The sequence below is a fragment of the Spermophilus citellus genome (assembly GCF_964194105.1).
Source record: "Spermophilus citellus genome assembly, chromosome: 10".
In the NCBI taxonomy this organism is placed as follows: Eukaryota; Metazoa; Chordata; class Mammalia; order Rodentia; family Sciuridae; genus Spermophilus; species Spermophilus citellus.
Genome location: NC_138197.1, coordinates 136,497,987 through 136,517,898, shown reverse-complemented (window position 1 = coordinate 136,517,898; position 19,912 = coordinate 136,497,987).

The following is a 19,912-nucleotide window of genomic DNA, read 5'->3' as shown; positions in this document are numbered from 1 at the left end:
CACCCATCCATCCACCCCACCCACCCTGCCATCCTTCCACCTATCTGCCCACTCATCCACCCACCTTCCTACCCACCCACCCACCCATCCATCCACCCATCCACCCTGCCATCCTTCCACCTATCTGCCCACTCATCCACCCTCCTTCCTACCCACCCACCCACCCATCCATCCACCCACCCACCCTGCCATCCTTCCACCTATCTGCCCACTCATCCACCCACCTTCCTACCCACCCACCCACCCATCCATCCACCCCACCCACCCTGCCATCCTTCCACCTATCTGCCCACTCATCCACCCTCCTTCCTACCCACCCACCCACCCATCCATCCACCCACCCACCCTGCCATCCTTCCACCTATCTGCCCACTCATCCACCCACCTTCCTACCCACCCACCCACCCATCCATCCACCCATCCACCCTGCCATCCTTCCACCTATCTGCCCACTCATCCACCCTCCTTCCTACCCACCCACCCACCCATCCATCCACCCACCCACCCTGCCATCCTTCCACCTATCTGCCCACTCATCCACCCACCTTCCTACCCACCCACCCACCCATCCATCCACCCCACCCACCCTGCCATCCTTCCACCTATCTGCCCACTCATCCACCCTCCTTCCTACCCACCCATCCACCCATCCACCCCCCATCCACCCTGCCATCCTTCCACCTATCTGCCCACTAATCCACCCACCTTCCTACCCACCCACCCACCCATCCACCCCCCACCCACCCTGCCATCCTTCCACCTATCTGCCCACTCATCCACCCACCTTCCTACCCACCCATCCACCCATCCATCCACCCACCCACCCTGCCATCCTTCCACCTATCTGCCCACTCATCCACCCTCCTTCCTACCCACCCACCCATCCACCCCATCCACCCTGCCATCCTTCCACCTATCTGCCCACTCATCCACCCACCTTCCTACCCACCCACCCACCCATCCACCCCATCCACCCTGCCATCCTTCCACCTATCTGCCCACTCATCCACCCACCTTCCTACCCACCCATCCACCCATCCACCCCCCACCCACCCTGCCATCCTTCCACCTATCTGCCCACTAATCCACCCACCTTCCTACCCACCCACCCACCCATCCACCCCCCACCCACCCTGCCATCCTTCCACCTATCTGCCCACTCATCCACCCACCTTCCTACCCACCCACCCATCCATCCACCCATCCACCCTGCCATCCTTCCACCTATCTGCCCACTCATCCACCCTCCTTCCTACCCACCCATCCACCCATCCACCCCCCATCCACCCTGCCATCCTTCCACCTATCTGCCCACTAATCCACCCACCTTCCTACCCACCCACCCACCCATCCACCCCCCACCCACCCTGCCATCCTTCCACCTATCTGCCCACTCATCCACCCACCTTCCTACCCACCCATCCACCCATCCATCCACCCACCCACCCTGCCATCCTTCCACCTATCTGCCCACTCATCCACCCACCTTCCTACCCACCCACCCACCCATCCACCCCATCCACCCTGCCATCCTTCCACCTATCTGCCCACTCATCCACCCACCTTCCTACCCACCCATCCACCCATCCACCCCCCACCCACCCTGCCATCCTTCCACCTATCTGCCCACTCATCCACCCACCTTCCTACCCACCCATCCATCCACCCATCCATCCACCCATCCACCCTGCCATCCTTCCATCTATCTGCCCACTCATCCACCCTCCTTCCTACCCACCCACCCACCCATCCATCCACCCATCCACCCTGCCATCCTTCCACCTATCTGCCCACTCATCCACCCTCCTTCCTACCCACCCACCCATCCACCCTGCCATCCTTCCACCTATCTGCCCACTCATCCACCCTCCTTCCTACCCACCAACCCATCCACCCATCCACCCCACCCACCCTGCCATCCTTCCACCTATCTGCCCACTCATCCACCCACCTTCATACCCACCCACCCACCCATCCACCCCCCACCCACCCTGCCATCCTTCCACCTATCTGCCCACTCATCCACCCACCTTCCTACCCACCCATCCACCCATCCACCCCCCACCCACCCTGCCATCCTTCCACCTATCTGCCCACTCATCCACCCACCTTCCTACCCACCCACTCACCCATCCACCCCATCCACCCTGCCATCCTTCCACCTATCTGCCCACTCATCCACCCACCTTCCTACCCACCCATCCATCCACCCATCCATCCACCCATCCACCCTGCCATCCTTCCATCTATCTGCCCACTCATCCACCCTCCTTCCTACCCACCCACCCACCCATCCATCCACCCATCCACCCTGCCATCCTTCCACCTATCTGCCCACTCATCCACCCTCCTTCCTACCCACCCACCCATCCACCCTGCCATCCTTCCACCTATCTGCCCACTCATCCACCCTCCTTCCTACCCACCCACCCATCCACCCATCCATCCACCCTGCCATCCTTCCATCTATCTGCCCACTCATCCACCCACCTTCCTGCCCACCCACCCATCCACCCATCCATCCACCCTGCCATCCTTCCATCTATCTGCCCACTCATCCACCCTCCTTCCTACCCACCCACCCACCCATCCATCCACCCATCCACCCTGCCATCCTTCCATCTATCTGCCCACTCATCCACCCACCTTCCTACCCACCCACCCATCCACCCATCCACCCCACCCACCCTGCCATCCTTCCATCTATCTGCCCACTCATCCACCCTCCTTCCTACCCACCCACCCACCCATCCATCCACCCATCCACCCTGCCATCCTTCCACCTATCTGCCCACTCATCCACCCTCCTTCCCACCCACCCATCCACCCATCCACCCCACCCACCCTGCCATCCTTCCATCTATCTGCCCACTCATCCACCCACCTTCCTACCCACCTACCCACCCATCCATCCACCCATCCACCCTGCCATCCTTCCACCTTCCTACCCACCCATCCACCCATCCACCCCACCCACCCTGCCATCCTTCCATCTATCTGCCCACTCATCCACCCACCTTCCTACCCACCCACCCACCCATCCATCCACCCCACCCACCCTGCCATCCTTCCATCTATCTGCCCACTCATCCACCCACCTTCCTACCCACCCACCCACCCATCCATGCACCCCATCCACCCTGCCATCCTTCCATCTATCTGCCCACTCATCCACCCACCTTCCTACCCACCCACCCACCCACCCATCCATCCACCCTGCCATCCTTCCATCTATCTGCCCACTCATCCACCCACCTTCCTACCCACCCACCCACCCATCCATCCACCCCATCCACCCTGCCATCCTTCCATCTATCTGCCCACTCATCCACCCTCCTTCCTACCCACCCACCCATCCACCCATCCACCCTGCCATCCTTCCACCTATCTGCCCACTCATCCACCCTCCTTCCCACCCACCCACCCACCCATCCATCCACCCATCCACCCATCCACCCTGCCATCCTTCCACCTATCTGCCCACTCATCCACCCACCTTCCTACCCACCCACCCACCCATCCATCCACCCCACCCACCCTGCCATCCTTCCACCTATCTGCCCACTCATCCACCCTCCTTCCTACCCACCCACCCATCCACCCATCCACCCCACCCACCCTGCCATCCTTCCATCTATCTGCCCACTCATCCACCCACCTTCCTACCCACCCACCCACCCATCCATCCACCCCACCCACCCTGCCATTCTTCCATCTATCTGCCCACTCATCCACCCACCTTCCTACCCACCCACCCACCCATCCATCCACCCCATCCACTCTGCCATCCTTCCATCTATCTGCCCACTCATCCACCCACCTTCCTACCCACCCACCCACCCATCCATCCACCCCACCCACCCTGCCATCCTTCCATCTATCTGCCCACTCATCCACCCACCTTCCTACCCACCCATCCACCCATCCACCCCACCCACCCTGCCATCCTTCCATCTATCTGCCCACTCATCCACCCACCTTCCTACCCACCCACCCACCCACCCATCCACCCCATCCACCCTATCCACCCTGCCATCCTTCCATCTATCTGCCCACTCATCCACCCTCCTTCCTACCCACCCACCCATCCACCCATCCACCCCATCCACCCTGCCATCCTTCCATCTATCTGCCCACTCATCCACCCACCTTCCTACCCACCCACCCACCCATCCATCCACCCCACCCACCCTGCCATCCTTCCACCTATCTGCCCACTCATCCACCCTCCTTCCTACCCACCCACCCACCCATCCATCCACCCATCCACCCTGCCATCCTTCCACCTATCTGCCCACTCATCCACCCTCCTTCCTACCCACCCACCCATCCACCCATCCACCCCACCCACCCTGCCATCCTGCCATCTATCTGCCCACTCATCCACCCACCTTCCTACCCACCCACCCATCCACCCATCCACCCCACCCACCCTGCCATCCTGCCATCTAATCTGCCCACTCATCCACCCACCTTCCTACCCACCCACCCATCCACCCATCCACCCCACCCACCCTGCCATCCTGCCATCTAATCTGCCCACTCATCCACCCTCCTTCCTACCCACCCACCCATCCACCCATCCACCCCACCCACCCTGCCATCCTGCCATCTAATCTGCCCACTCATCCACCCACCTTCCTACCCACCCACCCACCCATCCATCCACCCCACCCACCCTGCCATCCTGCCATCTAATCTGCCCACTCATCCACCCTCCTTCCTACCCACCCACCCATCCACCCATCCACCCCACCCACCCTGCCATCCTGCCATCTAATCTGCCCACTCATCCACCAATGATCTATCTACGTCTACCATCCACCATCCACCTGTCCTTCCTTCCTTCTGCCCACTCATCCCAGTCCCCAGCTCTGAAGGGCACCAGCACTGGGTAGGGCCGCGGGGCTTGAATTCAGGCTCCACTGTACCCAGGCTTTTTCTGTGCCCAGGTAGTTTTCTTCCATCTGCTTTTGGCCCCTTGTGACGGCACCTGGCCACCGGGGTTGCCGTGGAGGTGAAATTGGATGGAAGACGTCCACTGGAGGTGCCGGGAGGCCCGGCCCATCAGGCGGCTGCTGGTGGGCGTGGTTGCTCCAGGCCCGGTGCTTCTGGATGCTTTGCTGGGCTCCATTGGAGTCCAGTCCAAGGGGAGTGTGTCCAGGAGCGGCAGCCTGGAGGGAGGACCTGCTGGACCAACCCGAGAGCAGCGTGGGGAGGGTCTGGGGCGAGCAGTCCTGCCTGGGGAGGCCTTGGCTCCTCTGCCGCCTGGTGGCCTTACACCCCGGCTCCTCTGCTTTGCCCACGTGGGTCTGAACTACAGTGTTGGCCCCTCACCCCAGGCGCCAGCTCGGAGCCGGCTCTGAGAGTCCAGCTGGGCTCACCCAGTTCTGGTGGTCCTCTCTCACGGCCCTGGAGTTCGCTGGGCCGCCATCGCAGCCTCACCTTCACCTCCCCCTGCCGCGTGGCTGGGTTGGCCCTGCAGCCTGGCTGTTACGTCCCGGGGGGACAACCCTCTTGTGCAGGGCTGCCAGGGCTGCCCGAGAAGAGCCCGCAGGCGTCTGGCTCCCTGCAGAGGGCCCTGACCTCGGGATGGAGCTCTCCTCCCAGCGGGAGTCCCCGGTGACTCCTTTCACTCGCTCCTGGGGCACCTCCTGGACACTGTGACCTCCCCAGGGCCACTCCACCAGTAGGACTAAGGAGTGGCTGGCTCCCATCACCCAGCATCTGCTTCAGTCACCGTCCCCGGCTCCTCCACCTGGCCCTCCACGGCTCTCGGCTCTCTCCTCTGCTGGCCATGCACCTTGGCCCTCAAGGGGGACACTGCTGGGCTTGGCTCCCTCCCTCAGGCCTGAGGCTGCTGATTTCTAGCTATCGCGTCTCACTCCCGGAGGAGGACAGCCCAGCCCTCAGGTGAGGCGCTGGGCGCAGCAGCTCAGCCCTCTGTGAGCCGGCCTTTCTTTTTGGGGTGCATAGCTGAGTGTTCAGGGGTGGGTGTGGGGGCCTCTGCGAGGCAGGGCACTCTGGGGTCAGAAGTGGAGCTGTGAGATGTTGATTCACCTGTCCGCCCGGGCAGGCGAAGGAGACCTCTTCGAGAGTGCTGGGCTTCCTCTAGTCTGTCCACTAAGTCGGGGGCTTGCCAGGGGTCCTGGCCTCCTGTGGATGTCTACACGGCAAATGCTCCCACTTCTAGGGCGGCCGCTGGCCTGACCCTATGCCACCTCAGAGCGGATGCTGCCTTCCGTCCCCTCCTGCTCTGCTGGTGGAGCCCTGCCCTCCTCTGTCCTTCCTCCAGCGAGGGTGGCCACGGCTCCACAGCAGGCTTGTAACATGTCCTCCAGGGCCTTCGCTGTCCCCAAACAGCAGGACACGGCACATAGACGTTTCCTGTGTGAGTGTGACGTCGCCCAGGGTGGGGGCTCCTCCCTCCTGCCCGGCTCCGTCCTTCAGGGTCAGTACTCCACGGGGGGTGGGGTTTCCAGGAAGTGCTAGTTGCTCCTCTCTGACCTTGACCTTGTGGACAGCCCAAGCCTGGCTCTCAGGGTCCACCTTGGGCCTCCCCACCCCAGTCCTGCTGCAGGGAGCATGTGTGCGGCCCCCTGGAGGCCCGTGTCCTGGGGGCTCCCAGGAGACGCACTTGGGAGTGCGCAGCCGGCACGTCAGGACCACAGGCTCATAGCTGGCTGTGATCCTGTGTGGGTGACCAGGGCCCTTTATCTAGGTTCTATTTTTAGATGTAATATGTTACCACACTCCGCTTGTCTGCTAAGTGAACTCATTTTTAATCAAAAATAGCTATCATTAATTATCAGCTATGCAGTTGAAATTCATTCTAATTGAGCAGGTACATCTCTGTGTGCCCAACACACACACACACACGCACACACACGTGCACACACATGCACACACATGTGCACACACACATCACAGAGACCCATTTCACCCGGGCTCCCTGCACCATTAGGAGGCAGCGCATCCTACCACAGCCTGCTGTTTGTGCTCAGAACCTGTTGACTCCACCTTTAACTGTCCAGCACTCAGTCGATGGGTTCCTCCAGGGCAGCCGAGGGGCACTTCCTGGGAGTGAGGGGATGTAGGGGGTAGGGGAGGTGACTGTCCCAGGCCCAAGTGAGCCTGTACCTGTTGTTAGGTGCAGGACAGGCTGGTCTGCAGGTCAGGCCAAACAAAGGTAGCTGCAGGGTGACCTGGCCTCTCAAAACCCTGTCTGGCTCTTTATCACCTGTTTGCTTCAAGCCCAAAGGCCCAAGCCCCCACTCAAGGCTGAGCGCTTAGCTCCCCTGTTCAAGGCCGAACACTTAACCCCCTTGTGCCAACAAGGCAGCTTGCAGTCCAGAGACCCCATGAGATTTAGGTTATAAAAACTCCCTCCTGCCGGGCCCCCCCTCTTGCTCTGTCTCTCTCCCTCTCTCTCCTCTTTCTCTCTTTTCTCCTGTGGCACTGCTGCAATAAAGATCTCTCGTGGTCACTTTCCTTTCACCTGGCGCCTCCCCAGCTCGGCGTCCCCCTCCAGCTCTGACTCCGTTTGCCGGAACTCTCCTGGCAGCTCCAGAGCTGGTACTTAGTGGAGTCAGGGCCAGGAGGGGAGCCGAGCAGATGCCGGGAAGGACAGGATGGGTGGTGTCCGTGGCCAGTGCCCCCGCTCTGCACTGGGCCCTCCACAGAGAGGCCCACTCTCCCTCACACAGACTGAGGCTGCCTCTGCTGGGGGGAGGCTCTGTGTGGGGGGCTCCCCGTGCTGCACTGTGGGGGTGCCCAGGCCCATGGGGCTGGCTGTGTCCCCAGGAACAGAGGGACATTGGCTCTGAAGCTCGGGACCACTCGCTGCCTGGAGTGCATGGGACCAGATGGAGCCCAGGCCCCAGGGCCAGCCGGCTCAGGGCCCGTGCCGCTGTTCCTTCTCCATGCTCCGCACGTGGGACGCCGTGTGAGCTGCTCACAGAGAAGGTGATCAGGGCGATTTCTTGCAGGGGATGCGGCAGCCCAGCAGGTGCACAGCCACGCGTAGGCCTCGCCGCTGAGCAGACGCGCGTTCATGACTTCCGTGTGACAGGCTGAAATTAAAAGGCTGCCATGGCGGGAAATGCCAGGATTTATATGACAAGGAGGAAACGGGCTCTCCGTGGCAATCGTCCAGCAGATCAGTGACCATGAAGACAAACGCCTCCCGACGCGGAGGAACGTCCTCACGTGCAGAGGACAGCAGGCGGCCCGCAGCATCCCCATCCAGGGAACCAGCAGGCTGAAGAGGCTTGGCCTCCCCACCCTCCTTCCCCTTCCATCCTGGGTGGGTGGGCTCTGAGCAGCCCCTGGTGAGATGACCCAGGCAGCGAGTACCTGCAGACACACGGCTCAGGACGGGAAAAGCCAGGCATGACCAAGGCCTTCACCCGGCAGGCTGAGGAGAGGACCCCAGAGGGGGCCCTGCCCGCGGTGGGGTGGGGAGGGTAGTGGTCTCTGCAAGACCCAGGCAGGAGTGGACGTGCTGTCCGCATCAGCGGGTGGAGAGCGGCTTCCTGTTTGCTCTGGGTCCTGCTGTGGGTCATCAGGGAGGAGGAGTCATGGGGCCAGTAGGGAGGGGCATCCCTCAACCTGCCACCTTTGGAGAGTGGCCGGGAGGACCCACTGGGGCAGCCAGTGACCCACCACCAGGTGGATAAAGAGAGGAGACGAGTCCTGCTCCGAGGTCCGTCCCACCCTCCAGGCCTGTCACTGCCATCGGCTGTGCCATCCTGCAGCCCGGGGCGGCTGCCTCAGTTGGAGGCTGGTAAGTGCAGTGCCCGCCGTCAGTGGGGCAGGGCCTGTGCTGACCATGATCACCAACGCGTCCCCCTCCTGGTTACTGGGTACAAACCCCGTGGGGCACCTGCTGGCCACAGAGCAGGTGTTCTTACCTTCAGTGGACGCTGAAGACGGCCTTCCCCGGGGGCCACCCCTGCTGAACCCACACTGCCACAGTGGGTCCCAGGACCCTGGCCCTCCGTCGCCAGCCCGTGGCGTCTTGCTGCACGTGGCCTCAGTGTGTGCGGGCACGCAAGTGAGTTCAGGCGATCTTCTGTGTTTGGTGACACGGGACATCCTTTGTTGAAGTGCCTGTCTCCTGGGCCCTGGTGGTTCAGTCTGGCCTCTGGTCCACGGCTGGCTCGAGTCCCCTGAGTGCGTCCCGTCTCCATGGCTCACCGGAGGCTCTTGGTGCCCTGTCCTGCAGACGCTCTGGGCACACGTCTGGGGACACACTCTGGGGCGGGTTCCTGGCTTCTTCCCGCTGGAGGAGCCAGCTCTGCCCTTGGCCTCGGGTGCCGGGCTTCACGTTTAGCCTTCAATCCACAGGAATAACTTACTGGGGGCAGGTGAGGTGGGAACAGTCCACTCTATCCCCAAATGGACCAATCACCTTTAGTGACCCTCTCCCTCCCTGGGCTGGGCAAGGCCCCCTTTGCGGAGCCTGGGGACTGCTCATGAGGGCAGCTCTGGGGTCTCTTCCCCAGTACGGAGTCTCCTCTGGAGCCTGCAGCAGGGCCACCTGCCCCATCCACCACAGGTGTCACCTGTCACCTTTGCCTCCTATTCTGCTAAGAATGTCCCAGGGGAATTAATGGCAAATGCTGTCCAGGGCTTGGCCTCTCCGGGCAGACAGTGGTAGGAATTCTCTGTTTTGCTGTCAACAAGTCAAAGCGTGTCACTAATTCCTTTAAAGTTCCATTGCCACCGCTTCTGGGATTGAATCCGCTGGGTCCTGGCGTGTCCCGTGCTCCCCCAAGGACGGTTTCACTTACTAGCACTTTGCTTGGGGATCAGCTCACGTGCCCTTGAGGAGCACAGGCTTCGGCTTCGGCTTTGGAAACCCAGGGCCCGGTTCTGGGGTGAGGCGTGCGGCACCGAGGACTCATATCTGGAGGAGGCGGTGGACGGTCCGTTGTCTGTGCTTGAGGACCAGGTGGTTGCGGGGGGCTGTCTGGACCTGGGGTCTAGTTCTCCTCTGCAGGTGGATTCATCTGCTTCACACGGAAGCTCTCCACTTCTTCCAAGTTGTCCAGTTGACTGAGCTTGTCAAGATTCCCCCGTTAACCCTACGGTGTTTCTTTGGGGTGGTCGCAGACGCGCCCATTCCTCCCTGCTGCTCTGGTCGTCCGCCCTTACCCTTTTGATGGGCTGGTTGTTTATCAAGACTTTTCTGGAAGCCCGCCTTTGGCTGCTCCGACCCTCTGCCCTGGTTGATTTGCATCTTGCTGGGTTCTGCTCACCCTCTGTGGCCTCCCTCCCATCTCTGGTCTGACTTGCTGTTCCTTGCACGACACAGCTGGGCAGCCAACCTTTGTTCTGCACTCTGGCAACACAAGCATTTGAGGACTTAAACATCCCCCTAGCCGCTGTTTTGGGTGTAACCCACAAGCCTCTCCAGCTGCATTCGTAAGCGTGCATTTAGAATACGCTCTAACCTGGTCCTGACTTTCCCCGGGACCTGTGTGCTGTTCAGTTCCCAAGCGTCTGAGGTTTTCTCCATACCATTAGCTTCTGTGGGTGTGTGGTGCCGGTGGCCTGGGGGGGCAGCCTCCACCCCGAGTTGTGCCCGCAGCCCTACCGTTCCGCGTTCCAGGGGCACTCTGAGGTGGGCAGGAAACACAGGATGGCTGAGCTCTGTGGAAGGTACAGGACTTCACACCCTGACTTCACACCCTGCAGGCGACTTGGTAAATACTTGGTGCAGGGGCTTGTTAAAGATTCTATTATCTGTGAGTCATTGATTCTGTCATTTCACTTGTGAATTGTGATGATCTTTTATTAGGCACATGCAATTGGGGTCTCGTTATCCATTCCTGGTAGATGAACACTTTTGTCATTGCAAAGCACCCTGTTCATTCCTACCAATGTTTCTTGTGATGAAACTTCTTCTCTGATATGGATTGAGCCTGAGCGGTTTTCTCTCAGCTGGTGTTTGCATGAGGGATACCTTTCTATCCTTAAATTCTGTGTTCTTAGCCCGAATTGGTGTAACGTGGATGCACTATGCAGCTTTATTTATTTATTTCTACACTCTTGCTGATGTCTGTCTGGAACATTTCGTGTCTGTATCACCTGAGTCCCGGTTGTCAGCACCGTTTCATGTTCTCACACCTGATTCATGCCGCCTTTTCTTTCCTTCTAGTGAACTTGAGAATTGGAAGGGTTCTCCACCATCCCACCCCAGGTTGGCTGTTGGGAGTGGAATGGAGAGGGCTGGTTCTGCAGAGTTGCTGCCCTGGACAGGTGGCAGAGAGGGCCCAGGGATGGGAACCCAGACGACGCAGGTGTGCCGAGCGGCGCAGCCTGTGGACGGCACTGCTCTCTGGTCAGGGCTGCCATTTCCAGGCACCCGTCCCCTGCGTCCCTAGACGTGCAAAGAAGGCCCCCAGCAGCGTTCCCCAGAGCCTCGGAGGACGGAAGCAACCCTGAGGCTGCTTGGGGAAGGGGTATGGCCAGAGTGGAACGCCGCAGAGCTGGGGAAATGAGATCTTGGCTGCTCTCACAGTGACGTGGGCCCTGCAGATAAAGGCCGCACGCGAGGAACAAGACGCTCTGCAGGCCGCTGTGACGCGATGTTTGGAGCTGATCTGTGCTGATGGAGGTTAAGGGGACAGGGTGTCCGGGGAGAGGACAGGGTCTTCTGGAGTGTGCAGAGACCAGGAGGGGTGTGGGCTGCTGTGAGGTGCGCCTTACCCTCTGGGCAGCCTGTGTGGCCCACTGGGGACACTTACTTTGTGCCCTTTTTGTATAATGTGATACACTGTTAAAACTGGGGAAAATAATGAAACCCCAGCCCCATGCAAACCCGAAGAGTAGGAATCAATGTACTATCATTGGACATTGTAGAGTTCAAGGTCGAAATAATGGCCAGACCTAGGCAGTCAGTTAGATATTATTAAAAGAGGCAGCCAAGTTCTAGCACTGAGCTCCGAGAACTGAGACCTGCACAGGAAGAAACGGTGAAGAAACCCAGCCTGCTGTTTAACACACTTATGTTGGGATTTTAAAGATGCAGAGAAAAGTGACCAAGCCCATTCCTGCTACAGCTCTGAGTGCCGAATCCACGGAGCTTTGTGACACGGGTGTTCCCACCTTCCTGGGTGGAGAGCAGTAGGCACCCCGCGCAGAGGACGTGCACGTTTACACAGCCATAAACACTGCGGGATTGGTGAGCTGCTGGACACATGCACCTGGTAGCCCTACCGTGGACACCTGGAGTGGTGACACCGGGTGCTGCTGGTCCAGTGCTGAGAAGCAGACAGGGCTGTGGCACCGGCTTTGGGGACAGCTGCCTGGGAGGGGCCCTGTGCCCACTGCAGGAGGTGGCCAGGCGCCACCCAGGACTCCCGTCTTGCCTCCGCTGCAGTGACTGAGCAGACCCTGTGGGAAGGTGCGAGGTGGAGCAGCCTGGCAGGTGGGCCTGCAGAGGGTGGGCCCCGAGGAGCGGGCTCAGGGATGAGGAAAGAGACCCCCTCACGCCAGCCCTGGGGCACTGGTGCCGTTCCCCGTCAGGGCAGCCTTGTCCATTCTGACCCACACAGTGGCTGAAAATTCACACACGTGGTGACCCTGTTAATAAGGAGCAGAGTCATGAAGCCCAGAGTGGACAGGGGGCTGCCAGAGGCTGGGAGCAGGGCGGGGGGGCGGTGTCCTTCGAAGGCACTAATTGCAGAGAAGCAGAAGCAAGAGGCTCTCTCTGGGTGCTGTAGGTGACAATTATGCACCATGAGTTTAAGAAGTTGGAGGAAAGGGCATTGAATGCTTTTACGTAGGTAAATCGTGGATGTTTGAGAAGACGCTCTTCCGCACCACGCAGACACGCAGGTGTGAAGGCATCAGGCGCTCCACCACTACGCGGGGTTCTGACGAGTCAGTTAAGAAATGAGCTGAATCTGAATGTTAAAAACGAGTGGGGATCCGCAGAGAGGATGTGCGATGTGGAGTCCAGGGGCCGAGGAGAGGAGCCCACCAGGTCACTCTCGTGACGCCTTGTTTATAATAAGGAAAGACACAGATTAATACAAATCAGTCGAGAGGCGCTTACCCGAGGAGAGCGAGGGGCTGAACCCCAGGACGTGAAGAAGATGGAAGCCGTATTTAATGAGACAGCAGGGAGTTTAATGAGACTTCCGAGAGAGGAGTAGCTCGAGCCGCAGGCCACGGGCCCCTGCTCCGTGCGGGACCCCAGGAGGACCGCTACAGACTGCCACCAGGACCAGGCGTGTGGGGCAGGAGGAGAAGGCTCCCCGGGCACGTGCACACCACTGACCCACAGAAAAGGAGCACTCGGGCCTCCTGGTCAGCACAGAGGGGCCGGGGCCGTCCGCACAGTGCTGCCTGAACCACGGGTCCCCAAGAAGAGGGAGCGCACGGCGCGTTACACACTCAGCAGGATTTTATGACCCCAACCTGACAGAAGGCAAAACCCAACCCAAAACCCAATCAAACCCATCCCCCAGTCCCTCCTGTGTGGTGGTCAGCAGCAGGGCCAGGGCGTGTGCACCGTGCTCCCGCAGAGCTTGCCGGAGCGACGCAGGGCCGTCCAGCCGAAGGCCGCCGCACCCTCCGTGGAAACCCGCAGACTGAAGGCCAAGGTGCCCGTGCATCCCGAGAAACGTATCTCGACATCAGCAACTTTTTCTAACAAGAATTTTGAACAAAAGAGTAACAGGTAGCGGTGCACACATTTGTATAGGGTTTAAAACAAGAGAAGCGTTTCAGCTGAGCTCAGGGTGCCCCCCACACCACCCTCTCCAGGCACCGCCCCAGGGCCGGCACTGCCACGAGACCCACACACAAAGGGCGCTCCTGCCTCTTCCCATGCCACGCCAGTGTGCGCCTAACTCCGCAACGTGGCTGGAAGCAGAGCAGAGCAGCCCCCTGCACCCAGACCCAGTGGGGCCAGCAGGCCCCGCACACATGCACCGCTTGGGACAGCCTTTCCCAAGAAAGATAAGGCCCCTGCAGAACAGCGCCCTGCGTCCCCAGCAGGAGGAGAGGCGGTCCACATCCGGGTCTTGCTTCCCGCCGTGACCAAGGCTTCAGGTCCACTGTGGTCTGAAAACACTAAACAGAAAAAGCCCCAAAACAAACATGTCACAGTTCTCAATGGCTGCGCGGTTCTGAGAGGCGTGAGGAGACCTCGCGCTGCCCCAGATGGCCCTCCCCAAGTGTCCCAGGGCTTGCGTTCCCCGCCTAGACCGGCCTGGTGGCTGTCTTGGCTGTCAGTTCTGTCCTCCGGCAGCAGCGTGGAGCCTGCGCTCAAGTCGCCCCTGTTTGCCCTGAATTGATTCATTAACAGCCGTCCTCCTTCACTGTTGGTCACTGCTGTCATTCTTGCTGACCAGGGAAGCCATCAGAGGAAGATGGTGCAGGAAAGGGCTGGGTTCTTCGAGGTCTCGGTGTCCACTGGGGACCTGGGATGAACCCCTGGCTTGGGGGGCCAGTGTGCCGTGACGTGGAGCAGGCACCTTGGCTGTTGCACCCTGGCCCAGGGCCGTCCACTCCGCACCTGGACCGGCTGAGGCCCACACAGCTCGTGAGGGTTGGTCTGGAGCTTCCTCGCAGGGGCCAAGGAGCGTGTCTCCTTCCCTCTGTGGTACTGTCCTTGAAGGCAGTTCAGAGATCTGTCAGCCCTGGGGACCCGGCCGCTCCGTCCAGTGCTGGATGGTGTCAAGTCCCCTGAGGCCTTCAAGTAGGAGCCCACAGTCCTGCCGCCTGGGGCTTGGGAGGGCCGGCTGCCACAGGCTGCAGTCTGGAGTCACCTCTGGTCCGAGGAGGGAGGTGAGGCTCAGCCTGGGCATGGCGGCGCCTGATGGGCCTCACACAGGACACCTCTGCTGGACCTGTGCTCCTGGGTGGAGAGGCCCAGGCTCCAGGGCTCGTCCAGCCAGACTGGGCAGCAGGAGCCATCACCAGAGAGGACAGTGACTTGCCAGGACTGGAGCCTCTGGAACAGGGCAGGACGACCTTCACCCCAGCACTGGCTCAGAGCAAGGCTCAGCTGGTGACCAGGGCCTGGCTCTGGGCACATGGGGGCCTCGCGGGGCAGGAGAGGTGAGGGTCACTGCCACACTCCAGACCCTTGAATACAACTCAGCAGGACCCATAGCCAAGCCCCAGGGACAGGAGGGATCTGGGGACTCTGAGATCCCTGGGATTTTGATCATGAACTTGGAAATGGATGTTCCCCCGGTCAGTTGTGTTGGGATTCAAAGTCCTGCACTCTGTGGTCTAGGGGCCATGGCTGGGAAGGACCGCGGTCAGCACCTCGGGGCTCTGTCGGCTGTGCTCAAACCCACCGGTGCTGTCACAGCGTGGCCGCCCTCGGCTCCCGTGGCACCTGCTAGTCGCTGATGGGCCAGGTTCAGCCTGCGGGCTCCTCGGGAGGCCCACACCCAGGCGCACCCAAAGGCCCATCTCCCTCCCTGCCCTTGTGGCCTCCCTGTGTCCTCCCACTTCATGGGCCTCAGTCACTTGGGCAGCCTGGTCCCCACCATGACGCGGAGCGGGACCCACTTGGTGTCAGGGGAGGCCTGGCGCTCCTGGGCCTTCCCCGGCTGCAGGTGACACTGGCACCTCTGGGACCTCACGGCAGCCCCCTCACTCTCCAGGCGTCCTGTCTCTGGCTGGCTACACATCCCCGAGGCCCTTCCTCCTGGACAAGCCTCTGGGTGGCAGAGGTCAGGTCCTGGTGAGGGGGGGTTGGTCCCCAGTTGTACCAGGGCTGGTGCTGGTGCCGTGTCCTGGGGCCTGACGTGCACACTGCCCTTGGTGGCTCTGACAGGAACCTGGGGAGGGCACAGCCACTCTCTGCCTGCCTGCAGGTGCGGCTCATCTTGGACGTCCGAGCACCACTCTGGGCCAGCTGGGGCCACCAGGGCCCCGTGGGCTTCAGGCTCTGCAGCAGTCAGGGGAGGAGGAGCAGGGTCCCCTGGGGCTGCCCCCACTCCACACGGAGCAGCGCAGGGCGGAAGGTTTCTCTCCCCACACAGGACGTGTCACACAGTGCCAGCCTGGACACTCCAGGGCACCCTGGCTCCTCCCGGCTCTGCGGCTGGTCATCCGGGGTCAAGCGAGGCTATTCCATGGGGACCCACCTCCTGGTCCACAGATGGCACTCTCACCATGTCCTGGGGGGGGTTGTGGTGGTGGAAGGGTCCAGGCAGCTCTGGAGCCTCTGGGGGGGGGGGCACGGACCCCAGCAGGAGGGCTCTGCCCAGGACCTATCACCTCCCAAAGGCCCGTCCCCAACACAGGCCTGGGTGAGGCTTCAGCACACGCACAGGGGATGCCAGCACCAGGCCACAGTGTCTGGCTGGGTTGCAGCCTGGCCTCTCCATGCCATGGCCACAGGGTCCCTGCTGGGGTGCAGCCTGGCCTCTCCATGCCCCAGGCCACAGAAGACGCAAGCTGCAGGCACCTGCCTGGATCTGCGTCCCTCCCACTGGCCTGATCCCTGGCCCTTGTCAAGGCCCTTCAAGTCCACGACCCCACAGGCCCAGGCCTGTGGGTCAGCTGTCCCCTCCCCACCCCTCACTCCCACTCGGAATTAGCCTGGGTTCCTGGAGAGATGAGGGAGACAAGGTCCCGTCTGCCATAGCTGCCTGTCACCTGCAGCCCTGACCCTGACCCGCCCTCAGCTCACTGGGTTCAGGGCCTCCATGGAGCCTCCCCCAGGAGCCTCCTTCCCACGCTGGAGCGGAGCCTCCGGGGCCTCTCCTGGCTTTGCCCAGGTCTTCTTGGCCCCTGGTCCCTCCTTCCTCCTACCCCTGTCACCTGAGACGGCTTGTCCACCAGCAGATGGCGCCTCCCCCTGCCTGGCCAGACCCTCCTGGGGCCTTCCCTGTGGACTTGGGGTCCGGGGCACAGTCTGGCTGGGGTGAGCTCATGGGAGCCAGGGCATGGGGTGGGCTTGTCATGGGTGGATGGCCCCTAACCCTGGACACCTGGGTGTGACCTCATTTGGAGAAAGGGACCTTTCTGATGTCCTCAAGCAGAGAATCTGAGATGAGACCGTCCAGAGGTGTCCAGACGGGCCTCAGTCCAGTGACACGTAGGTGCCCATGGACACAGAGGAAGACGCAGGCAGAGGAGGGAGCCACGTGCCCACAGCTGGGACTGCCCAGTGAGGGCACTCCAGAGGCTGACCCCTGAGGAGACCTAGGCTCCAGCAGCCTGCTCCAGGCCCTGCTCCTGGTGACTTGGTGCAGCAGCCCAGGACGTGCCCTTCTCCCCAGATACCACAGACCCCTGTGACCCAGCCTGCCGGCCTGGTCAGCTGACGCAGAGCACGAACTGCCCGTGGGCCTGGGTCAGCAGTGGTCAGGGCCCACCCTGAAGCCTGAGAGCCCTGATCACACACATGGCCTTCCTGGAGGGCTGGGGGCTGCATCGAGGGTCTGACATATCACAGGTGCACCCTGGGGAGATGTGGAGGCCCTGAGCCTGGGGAGAGGGGACGGGCAGCTTCCAGGAGACCAGGAGGGCAGGTGCCCGGCCTGACACCATTGGCCTCCGCCCTGGGCCTTCCAGGCCTGAGTCCCTCAGGTCTAAATCTGCAGTGAGCGAGATCCAGCCCCTGGGCATCAGCTGCCCAGGAGGAGAGTGTCTGGGGGCGGCAGGGCCTGAGGGTCCACTCTCTGTCGGGAGAGAGTGGGCGTCGCAGGGTGGGCCTCTGTGCAGGGCGGGGCTGGCCTCTCTGCAGCCACCGGCTCGTCCTTTAAGACCTTCACTCCTTCATGACCAATTACACAGCCACCATGGCGGGTTGCCCCTGCAGGAGGACAGAGGGCCATGGCTCTGCTGTCCTTGGTCTTGCCACCTCCTCACGCTGCAGGACGTGCCTGCACAGCTGGCCGCTCTGTTTTGAAGAGAACACACCTTTTCTGCTCTGCGTCCCGGGAAGGAGCCGTGGCTGGGATCCTGGGCACCGCACCCAGGGGTGGAGCTCTGACCGCTGTGCCTAAAGAAGGCGTGGAAGACATGGGGGCGCAGGACGGCACGGTCACCCAGCAGGCCCCAGTGGCCTTCTGTGCCCTGGCTGGCCTCCCGGCTGAGGCTGGAGCAGACAGAGGCAGCCTGCAGCACCTCCCGGGAAGCAGCCTCTGGGCATGAACGGACTTCTCCTGGGCCTGGTGGGTATGGGCAGCCCTGGGGCTTCTAGGTGACGAGCAGGCGCTGGTGGCCATGGGGATTCTCCCAGACAATGGACAGGAAGAAAGGCACATGCCGGCCAGCAACTGACCTTCACTGCAGCTGCAGACATGAGTTTCCCCGTTTGGCTTTTGCGTCTCTGGGAATTGTTTTGTTTTGTTTTATCTGGGATGAGCAGGATTACGCCTAATTAGGCACTGTCACCACGGAGCATTTAATTGCAGTCTCTGAATATTTTGCCTCTTCCAAGTGGCAAGTCTTTAATTACTGTCCACTGACTCCAACGCTCCTGTCAAGGAGGAAGCGGGCCCTGCAGTGGCTGCAGACAATGCCGGCCCCAGCGGCCTCCTGCAACCTTGGCCTTCCCCTCCGGTGATGGGCGTCTGAGTCCCCGCCAGCCTCCCCTGGAGGTCAGCTCCTGATTCACTGAATAATTAGATTTCCATAAAAGCCAAAGAGGGCCACCTCGGACAAGCCCCCACCTACGGTGTGGTTTATGATCCCTGCACACCTTGACCACTCTTTATGGATGGCTCTTTATATTTTAATGAAAGAAAGCCAATTAGCTATAAACTGATTACTAAGAACATAATCAGGGTCATTTCTCTGCAACAAATCAATCAACAAAATGCTAATTACAGATGGTCTTTTAGACTTGGATTAATCTATTAGTAATTAAAGTGAAGTGCAAATCCAGCCTAGATCTTAATTGTAGCCAAAAGGCACAAACGTCTTTTTGTTGACCGATAAGACACTGTTATTTAGCTTAATGTGGAAGGAAAACCCATCAATTGCGTCGGACATTCATGGATCTAATAACATTTTTAGAGGAGGTCTTTGGAGGCGTTCATGAGAAATGTAACTGGGGTTATGCTTTGGAAAGATGGGCATCTTTCTGAGTCATTTATAATTTAATTTACATTTTTATTGTGCTTGTAAAAGCAGCTTTTTTTCTAGAGCAGAATAGTAAATTCTGAGGCCTGACTCTCGCCAGCCTGTCCGACTGCTCTCCCTGGCCGAGAAAGGCAGGGGATCGGGGAGCAGCCGGAAGGAAGGCAGGGAGACCAGGCCCACGCCCGAGAGCCTGCACTAGGGGACCCCGGGTCTCTCCAAACCCACCCTGGGTCCTCTCACAAATCCTTTGTATTGTTTAGTTTATGGTTTTATGTGTTTGCAGCTGAGGAAACCCTACGTCCCTCTGAGAGGGGCCTTCCTGGCTTGAGGCGCGTGGACGTGAGGCTGGCTTGCTGAGAGCCCCTTCACGTAGCGGGCTGGCTGGGAGGCCATCTGGGGAGCAGGCGCCTCTGCCCACAGAGGAGTCCAGCCTGATCCTGTGACGTGCACCTGGGAGTGGGGCTCCTTCCCGTGGCCCCCGTGAGCCGTCTGGCCCCCGCATGGCCCCCGCGTGGCCTCAGCAGACGTGGCTCCTAGGGGTCGTGGGGCCTATCTTCCAGGCTCCTAGGAAAGGAACTGTGGCCTCCACTTGAGTCTTGTGGCTTTAACCCTCAGGGTTTGCTGGGGCGGTTTGTTGGTTGGTTGGTTTAACAACTGGCTCAGGCTCTGGGCCTGGAGAAGGGTTTGGAGAAGCTTCTCAGGGAGAGGAAGGTACTTCCTGTGTCTCTCTTCTCCTCTCGGGGACGATCGGCCTTCACAGGGCTCTGTGTGAGGAGGGCATTTTGCTGGGTACTGGTGCAGCCTGGCAGCGTCAGGCAGGGCTGGTGGGTCGGCGATGCCT